Source organism: Salminus brasiliensis, chromosome 24, assembly GCF_030463535.1.
Source record: "Salminus brasiliensis chromosome 24, fSalBra1.hap2, whole genome shotgun sequence".
Taxonomy (NCBI): domain Eukaryota; kingdom Metazoa; phylum Chordata; class Actinopteri; order Characiformes; family Bryconidae; genus Salminus; species Salminus brasiliensis.
The window spans coordinates 28,939,190-28,948,156 of record NC_132901.1 but is presented as its reverse complement, the minus strand read 5'-3'; the positions used below and the strand labels follow the sequence as shown (position 1 = coordinate 28,948,156).

The 8,967-nt window shown below is 44.4% G+C and overlaps 1 pseudogene; it reads left to right on the top strand.

Moving 5' to 3' along the window:
• Positions 1-3,956: 3,956 nt before the first annotated feature.
• The window catches only part of LOC140546842 (E3 ubiquitin-protein ligase TRIM39-like), a 5,237-nt pseudogene continuing 226 nt past the window's right edge, over positions 3,957-8,967 (top strand).

Below are 8,967 nucleotides of genomic sequence, written 5' to 3'. Positions count from 1 at the left end.
TCTATTGGCAGTACTTCTCTACAGGAACTAGCCAAGCTGTGTGTGTGCATTTCCATATCTGTGTCAGCAATGGGTGCAGCTTAAAGGTGCTGAGTGCATTCCTTAGAAGGGTTGGCCATTGGACATAGTCCAACATTTGGACATAGTGGATAATACATGTAAACAGCACACTCTGCCTCGTTCTGCTGAATTTGTCCATCAGTTTTGCTTTTTATTTATATGTTTTCTACTTTGCTTTAAATTTAATTAAATTTAATTTAATTTAATTAAATTTAATTTAATTTAATTTAATCAAATTATACATCTCTCAACCTGTGTTTGAACTCTTCTAGAAAATGCTGGCCTAAACAGGTTTGTTCCCATTAATTCTGGAAAGTCCTGGAAGGAGGCCCAGGCTTACTGCAGACTGAGCCACACGGACCTCGCCTGCCCAAGCGACGATGTACAGAACTCAATAGTAAAGGATAAGGCACCGACTGCAATGAACTGGATCGGCTACTACAGAGACTCCTGGAAGTGGTCAGACAAGACCAACAGTTCTAACATCAGGTGGTCTTCATACCAACCTGATAACGCCGGGGGCAGTGACGACTGCGGTTATGTGGTTAAGAGTGTCTATGGTAGTTCATATAATCAGTTTTCTTGGCATTTTAGTATTTTTGGAGGTTATGAAGGAACTTCTGATGGTTCTGGTTATGGCTGGTTTGACGACAGCAACTGTGCAGACCGGCGTGCTTTCTTCTGCCAATCCAGTGAGTTCAGCTTTGGTTTCACCACACTGTAAACACTGTAAAGCCAGACTCTTCACCATGGACCAATTTAAAACTGGGTTTTTATGGAGTGGAAATTCACAGCTCTAGACCGGCCCTACGGTCTAACTGCTGCTCATTTAGTGTGAGGTCATACGTTTAAATTCCAGCAAAGTGTCGGGGCCTCGGTTCATCGCGTGATATGGGCAGTCCAAACCTGCAGATGAGAATAAACTGTAATCAAATTGAGTGGGAGGGGCCACAAGTGAAACCTAATTAGCATAGAATTGCATACATTTCTGCAATCAAAAGATCTCAAACATCTGGAGGCACATTGCAGATGATGTGTCTGTGTGTCTGTCCTTCTGCTTAAAGCACCAACACCGAAGAAAAGACAGGTCCTGAGGGTGGTGCTGCAGTCCGACCAGGATGTGAACGATCCCAGCGTGAAGGCGGCTCTGCTGGAGAAGGTGAGTGTCACTCGGTTTCGGATGGAGCACTTCCTGGAGATCTTTTAATAACACTGTTGGAAGGAACAAACCCTAACGAGGGGGCGGAGTTACAGCATGTAGTACAGATCTGTATTCTGTTCTTCAGATCCGGCAGAAGCTGAAGGAGCAGGGGATGGTGGAGAGCCCCACACTGCGATGGAGAGAACGGTCAGATGGAACCGTGTTTAACAGGGAAAGAGAGGAATCCAGTGACCAAGTGGAAAACACCACCCTCACAATGTGTGAACTGTAAATGGTAGAGCTGCAGTTTTACAGGCGTTCAGCTCTCAGTGCTGTATCTGTAGCTATGCTTGTTACTGCAGTTCATAATATTTCCAGTAGGTGGCAACAGTGTGTGGATTGTGTATAGCGGTGCTAGTGCGAATGAACTGAAATCAGCCACACTTATTACATGTTCTGCTTGATGAGATGCTAACAGGCCTAGCATATTCGGTAAGCCATCTGATCTGTAGAGCAATATTAGACTTCAGTTCTTGTATCTGAGATTAATTATCTAATTAAATTAATGTTTTTTATTAACTGATTTGTTTTTCAGTGTCTGCAGTTTTTATTCCTGAAGTACATTTACACTTACATTATCCAGGGGCAGAGTTCTTATTTAAAATGATTTTCTGAAAATAGATTGTAAACAATAATTTAATAAACATTTATTATGTCATGGCAGGCTGTATTTCTCGTTAGTTATTTGCAGTTAATCGCCTGAATCTTAATTTAGCTGCATCTTAATTAAAATGTATTAAGACACAGTGAGTTCCAAACGGTCCTGGGCATTAACACATAAAGTGGAGTCATCATTAATTAGAATTAGTAAATGAGCTCTATTCTGATTGGTTGTCCTGTATTGGGCTTCATTCAAAATGCAATGCAGGCAGAAACACTCTATAAAACTTCAGCATGAAAGGGTGGAGCTAAACTGCTGGCAGCTTTGCAGGAGGAGGATACTTCTTAACCATCAATAAAAGTCAATGTCAAATATTTTATTTGTTATTAACTCATGTTGGAGCATTTCTATTGGTCCATTCACTCAAATTCTGCTACAGCATAAAAAAATAACTGCAGATTTGCATTTTGGAGAAAAATGAGAAACTGATAAATTTGAGATACAAGGTTTTTGTGTGTCTGTGATGAAATATGATATTAAATATTTGTTTGTGAGATAAAAGAACCTCATCTAAACCTGAAGCCCTTCTAAACTGCTTTTCAGAGCATCATCACCTTCAGATTCAATCAGTACATTTTCTATATGACGATGATCCCCACCTGACTGTGAAAAGAGAGAGTTGACCTTCTGTGCTGCCTCCAGAGCACACGTGTACACCCCCTGTAGGCACACAGAGGAACTGCCGCTGTCACTGGATACTGCATGTGAAAGTGGGGCTGTGTTCTCTGAGCTGATTGGAGGAGCAGTGTAACACCTGAACACCTGAGTATCCCAAACACATCTAGACAACACACACAGTGGGACTAACACACACACACACACACAGGTAGGTCATTATTATATGAATTCACTTCTGCTCACCACTGTGGTCTCAGCTGTTTACTCCTCAGCTAAGAGGAAGCAGTAAGTTCATTAATAGTCAGGTAATTACTGAACAATAGAAAGTAAACATGTATAATATTTACTTTATCATTTATAGCAGTTCAGGAGTTCATAACTAAAGGCTTTGGTTCCAAATCGCATGAAATGGGACTTTCCTGTGACCTGACCGGCAGAGTTTACAGACGTAAATAAGGGTGGAGAGATGGAGAGATTTCATTGGAGAAACAGAAATCAGTTTTTGTAGATTTTTTAATGTGATTATGATTTTTAATTCCTTTTCATTTCAATATCTGGCATTATGCACTGTGCATCATCAGGTATTTTATTTATATATGTATTTATCAAATATGGCAATATTTTTAGCAGCAGTGTCTGTAGCCCAGGCTTCAAGGAAGAGAAGTGTGCAGATATTCTGACACTAGAGATGAACGTACATAGAAAGCAGCACGGCCACATTCCTGCAGTTACCCACCTGACTGGGTGTGTTCTACTAAAGAACCCTTGAAGATCTCTTTTGTTTTTACGACTGAAGTCGATCAGCTGGGGTATGTTTGGTGTCTGAAGCAGAAAACCATCACACACTCTTCTCAAACCACATGGAGGTGTTCCGATCTCTAACAGACTTACTTAGGGGGTTCTGAAATTGTATGACACTGTTATCTAGAACATGGATAAACTGGCTCAAAGTACCACTATCTAGAACCTCCAGAAGGACTTGAGTGACGTTTATTCTGCACACCGTACCACTATCTAGAACCTCTAGAAGGACTCGAGTGGCGTTTATTCTGCACACAGTACCACTATCTAGAACCTCCAGAAGGACTCGAGTGACTTCTGCAAACACTACCACCCACACTTATAATCTATCTAGAACCTTCAGAAGAAATAGTAAAGTTTTTTCTGCTCACACTACCACTCATACTCACAACCCATCTAGAACCTCCAGGACTAGAGTGTTGTTTGCTTTCCACTGTAAACCAGAACATGATTGGTTGGTTCCTAACTGTTATGGTAGTTAATCCGACGGCCTTAAGTTCTACCTGTGAAGTCCTGACCAATGGGAGAGCTGGTTTAGCTAAATCTGCCCAGATACCACAGAGAGAACCATCCTGATTGGACAGAATTAAAGACAGAACTGTTTCTTCAACCCACAGATCAGCAGTACCTCCGACCTCGGTCCCTAGGCCTGCTCTGAGTTGTCCATCATGGCCTCCGCCCTATCAGAAGAGCAGTTCCAGTGCTGCATCTGTTTGGACCTCTTCCGCCAGCCTGTGTCCATCCCATGTGGACACAACTTCTGCCTTCCCTGCATTCGGCAGTTCTGGAACACGGTGGAGCGCATCAGCTGTCCGCTCTGCAAGGAGAGTTTTCCCCGCCGGCCGGAGCTCCGCATCAACCACGCCCTGGCCGACATCACTGAGGGCTTCAAAAGGTCACTGAAGGTCAACCCTGATCAGGCCAAAGGCAAAGGGACGGGCCAGGCTGAGAGGGGGGCTGATGGGGTTTCGTCTGCTCGGATGCTGCCAGTGAGAAGGAAGCTCTGCGGAAGGCACCAGCAGCCCCTGGACATCTACTGCAAGACGGAGAAGATGCTTGTGTGCTCGAAATGTGTGGAGAGCCAACACCGAGGACACCTGACCGTCCCTGTGGAGAGAGAGAGCAGCCGGATGAGGGTGAGGGCTTCACACACACACACACACACACACATACACACACACCATTTTAGGCTATAAGATGACTGATTCACCATGCTTTATTACACTGTGTTAAATATAGATTTCACCACAATTTACACTCTATGTCCAAATGTTTGTGGACACCCCTTCTAATGAATGCATTCAGTTACTTTAAGTTGCACTTTTTGTTAACACAGATGTATAAATGCACACACACACACACACACACACACACACACACACACAGCTTGTCTATCCCCTGTAGAGAAGCATTGAGCTGTGGAGCAGTGGAATAACTGTGTTCTCTGGAATTATGGTGGAGGAGCTCCATCCAGTACTTTTAAATGGGATCTAACGATGATGAGGTGGGCTGGTGATCATCCTCCAACATCCTGATCTCACTAACGTTCTTGTGGCTGAATGCAATCAAATCCTCACAGCAATGTGCCTCCTTTTACTCCAACAGAAACAGGATCAACTCTCTTTAAATAAACTTGATTTCTGAAAATACAATGAATGAGCAGGTGTCCCAATACTTTTGTCCATATATGTATGTATATATGTGTAATACTATAGTGCATTTTGGAGTTGAACCCTTTGAAGGAGCCGTTCAGGGACAAATCAAAGGATCAGTATTGATCTCTGATCCCAGACTCAGTTGATCAGCCAAGACAGGTTTGGTGTCTGATGTGAGCCTCATTAGTTTACAGTGTCCAGTATTTGTTAGCAACATTATCCTAGCATCTCACCTATTCGGTTTTAAAGACGCTCACTCAGAACGTGTCATTTTTACTGGGGCCTCTACATCATAGATATAGCTTCCTAAATGCTCTCCTCCTCTGCTAAACTGTTCTCCTCTGTGTTCAGGCCGAGCTACCCGAGGTGGCGTCTAAACTGCAGCAGATGATCCAGGATCGTGTGGAGAAGGGGGACGAGATTAGACATTCAGAACATGTAAACCATGTGAGTGTGGTGGCATTAAGCCCCTCCCTCTCCCCAGGTCTGTTCTTTTTTTAATTTTTTTTTATTAAATATAGTTCAGAAGTTCATTAATTCACACTTCTGTTTTCCTCACTGATTTGGAGGTGGATGGATATGCTTTATAGCTTAATAATATTAAAACATAATATTAATAATAATAATAACAATAATAATAAACAATTGTCAAATGTTAGAGTTAGAGTGTGTTCTCCTGGTGTTTACATTCCCTGTGGGCCTAGATTGGTCATGTTAATGTGCACAAGACCAGATAAAGGAAGGCTGAAACAAAGGGGTAATTGTACAGACACTAACAAGACACAGAAACACCAGGGACTAACAAGAGGGTGTGGCTACAGAGGAGGCACAGGTGGGAACACTAATGAACAGGAGGAGCTAGAACTGACCATACACAAACAGAGCCATGTGCTGGGGAGAACATGGTGATACAAAACAGGGGCAGGCAAGACCACATGCTTCTGCTCGTTGTGTTTGTGGCTCCTCCTTTGTCCCGCCTTCCCATCATTCCCTTCTTCTGTGTGTTAGCTGTGTGTTAGCACATGAGTGTGAGTAGAGCTGAAACTATAGATAAAACACTACTCCTGTGGGACATGGTAGAGGGGGTAGCCATTCCATCTGTCTGTGCAGCTCAGCTTTGAACAGCCTACTTCTACTTCTAACCCTCAGAGAACCCTGGAGAAGGAGATTGAGCAGAGTGTGCAGTTCTTCACCTCCCTGCAGCGCTCCGTCGAGAAGAGCCTGACTGAGCTGGTGGAGGAGCTGAGGGAGAAACAGACGGAGGCGGCGAGAAACACGGCCTCGCTCTCGGAAGAGCTGAAGAAAGAGATTGGAGAAATCATGGAGAAAAAGTCGAGGGTGGAGCAGCTTGCGTGTATCGATGATGAACTGCATCTTCTACAGGTACCAGTTTCACCAGTTTACCAGTCACTTTACCTACTGAAAGGGCAACGAGGGTTCTTGGATGTTTGGTGATATTGAGAACCTTCTGCAAAAGGTTTTCCACCAATGTTTCCACCATTTAACCAAGCCAAGAACATAAGCATCCAAATGACTCTCTGAGTTGTTCGTGGTTCTAAATACCACGATGGATGAAGCTCACAGGTTCCTTCACTGCAGTTCCACAAGCTCTCAGTCATGTTCCTCAAGAAGTGTCCAATGCTCCTCCTGTATCACCACTGGCTTTACTAACCCTTGAAGAACCTTTTATTTAAGGTTAGGGTTATCTGGGGTTCTGTTCAGCACCAGGAAAATGTAGAAGTGGTAAACTGATGTACGAAGCTCTTTGGAGCTCTTGGTGATGCTCCTCAAAGATGCTCATTCAGGGCCTTATCAAGCTGAAGAGAGTAGCAGAAGTTCTGGAGCCAAAAGTGACAAAAGTAAAAGAGTGAAAAGCCACACTAGTGAGGAACTTCACAGGCTGAAGGTAGGCCTGGCTGGTGAAGAGTGGTAGCGATGAAGCGAGCCAGTGATGAGAAGACATGGTGAGGGGTTAGCTAACTCACTGTCCTTCTCTGGCTGTAGAATTTCCATTCAGTGGCTGCTCCTCCTCCACGTACCAAGAACTGGTCTCAGACCAGCTTCAGTACCAGTCAGAGTGCTGGGACATTGAGAAGAGCTGTGGCGGCGCTAATGGACATACTTCGCAAAAAGGAGAGGAACCTGTGTGAGGCTGGTGAGCTGTGGTTTTAGTCTCCGCCCACATTGTGTGTGGATTCCTGTGGCATGAAAGCTGATCTGCTTCCTCTTTCACTCTTTACAGAGCTGCTCCAGATCCAGCAACACGAAGGTGTGTTCAAGAGTGTGTGGTTTTTTTGTGCATAAACCTAATACACTATTTGGACAAAAGTATTGGGACACCTGCTCCTTCATGGTTCTTCGAAAATCAAGGGTACTAAGAGTTGACCCTGATCCTTCTGTTGGAGTAACTGTCTCTACTGTCCAGAGAAGAAGGCTTTCTACTAGATTTTGGAGGAGCATTGCTGTGAGGATTTGATTGCATTCAGTAATTAGGATGTTGGAACAACCCTGATCAACCTATTCTGGTGCTCCATCCGATACTTTTGTTTGGGATGAGTTGGGGAGTTGGGGATGATGAGGTGGGGTGGTGATCATCTAACATCCTGACCTCACTAACAAATGCTTTGTTGCTGAATGCAATCAAATCCTCACAGCAATGCTCCTCCAAAATCTAGTAGAAAGTCGTCTTCTCTGGATAGTAGAGACAGTTCAGCTCTTTTAATACCATTGATTTCAGAAAAAACTATGACTGAGCAGGTGTCCCAATACTTTTGTCCATATGGTGTATTTCTTTCTGTATCTCATGTCAACATCTCTCCCCTCAGTGAACATAACCTTTGACCCCCAAACTGCTGCCCCCTGGCTCGTCTTCTCCTCCGACCTGAAGCAGGCCAGTCTATCCGTTGGGGGGCTATCAGCCCACAGCCACTCCCTCCTCGCCCAGCCCTCTCCGCTTCGACTCCTGCGTGTGTGTGCTGGGCCAGCCTGGTATCTCCACCGGGAGGCACTACTGGGTGGTCCATGTTGGAGATAAGACGGACTGGGAGCTGGGCGTGGCCAGAGAGTCCATCAATAGGAAGGGAGCCATAATGGTCCGGCCAGATCAGGGGTTCTGGGCCGTATGTCGTCAGAAGGGGGGTCCCCTAGTCGCCTGTGCTGGACCTGCCCTCACCCTGTTCTCTCACTGCGACAGGCCACAGAGGGTCGGTGTGTTTGTAGATCATGAGGGAGGGCTTGTCTCATTCTATGATGTAGAGGCCCGGAGCCATATCTACTCTTACTCTGGGTGCACTTTTGCCGAAAAGCTTTACCCCTACTTCAACCCTTGTCTCCACGACGATGGGAAGAACACTGCACCGCTGATCATCTGTCCTGTAGGTGGAGGCGAGGTTGCCACCTCCGGCCTGGACCACGTGGCAAGGAGGCCACCTCCACTGATCAGGCGCCAGTCATCTCAGGGTTTCCTTTTACAGAAAACAATGTTCTAGATATGGGCAGGTAGAACTGTGGGTTGGGAAATGAGATACACTGTAATTGTATTGACTTGATTCTGCCACAGAAGAACCTTTAAAGAAAACCTTTGTTCTAAATTCTAAACCCAGTGTGGAACCTTTAAGAAGAAGGAACCTTTAAGAAGAAGCTTGAATTTGAAGGTTCTATACAGCGGTAAAAAGCCTACATGTACAACAATGCTAACTTCTACAAGAATGAGATTCTAGTAGTATGTTAGCGCAAAGCTAACAACAGTACACATTTTAGCTGTTCTAGATAAAAAAGGAACCTTCAGTACTTGATCTCAGAATGAGAAAGTACAGTGTAACCATGGAACTGACATGTAATGCCACTAAAGACCCACATTTGGTTCTCTTTAAAGAAACTGGATAAATTCTTTAAAGAACCCTTTTCTGTGAGATGTGACTGTGCAGAACATCTATGAAGAACCTTTAAGGATTTGAAGTAATCTCCAGATG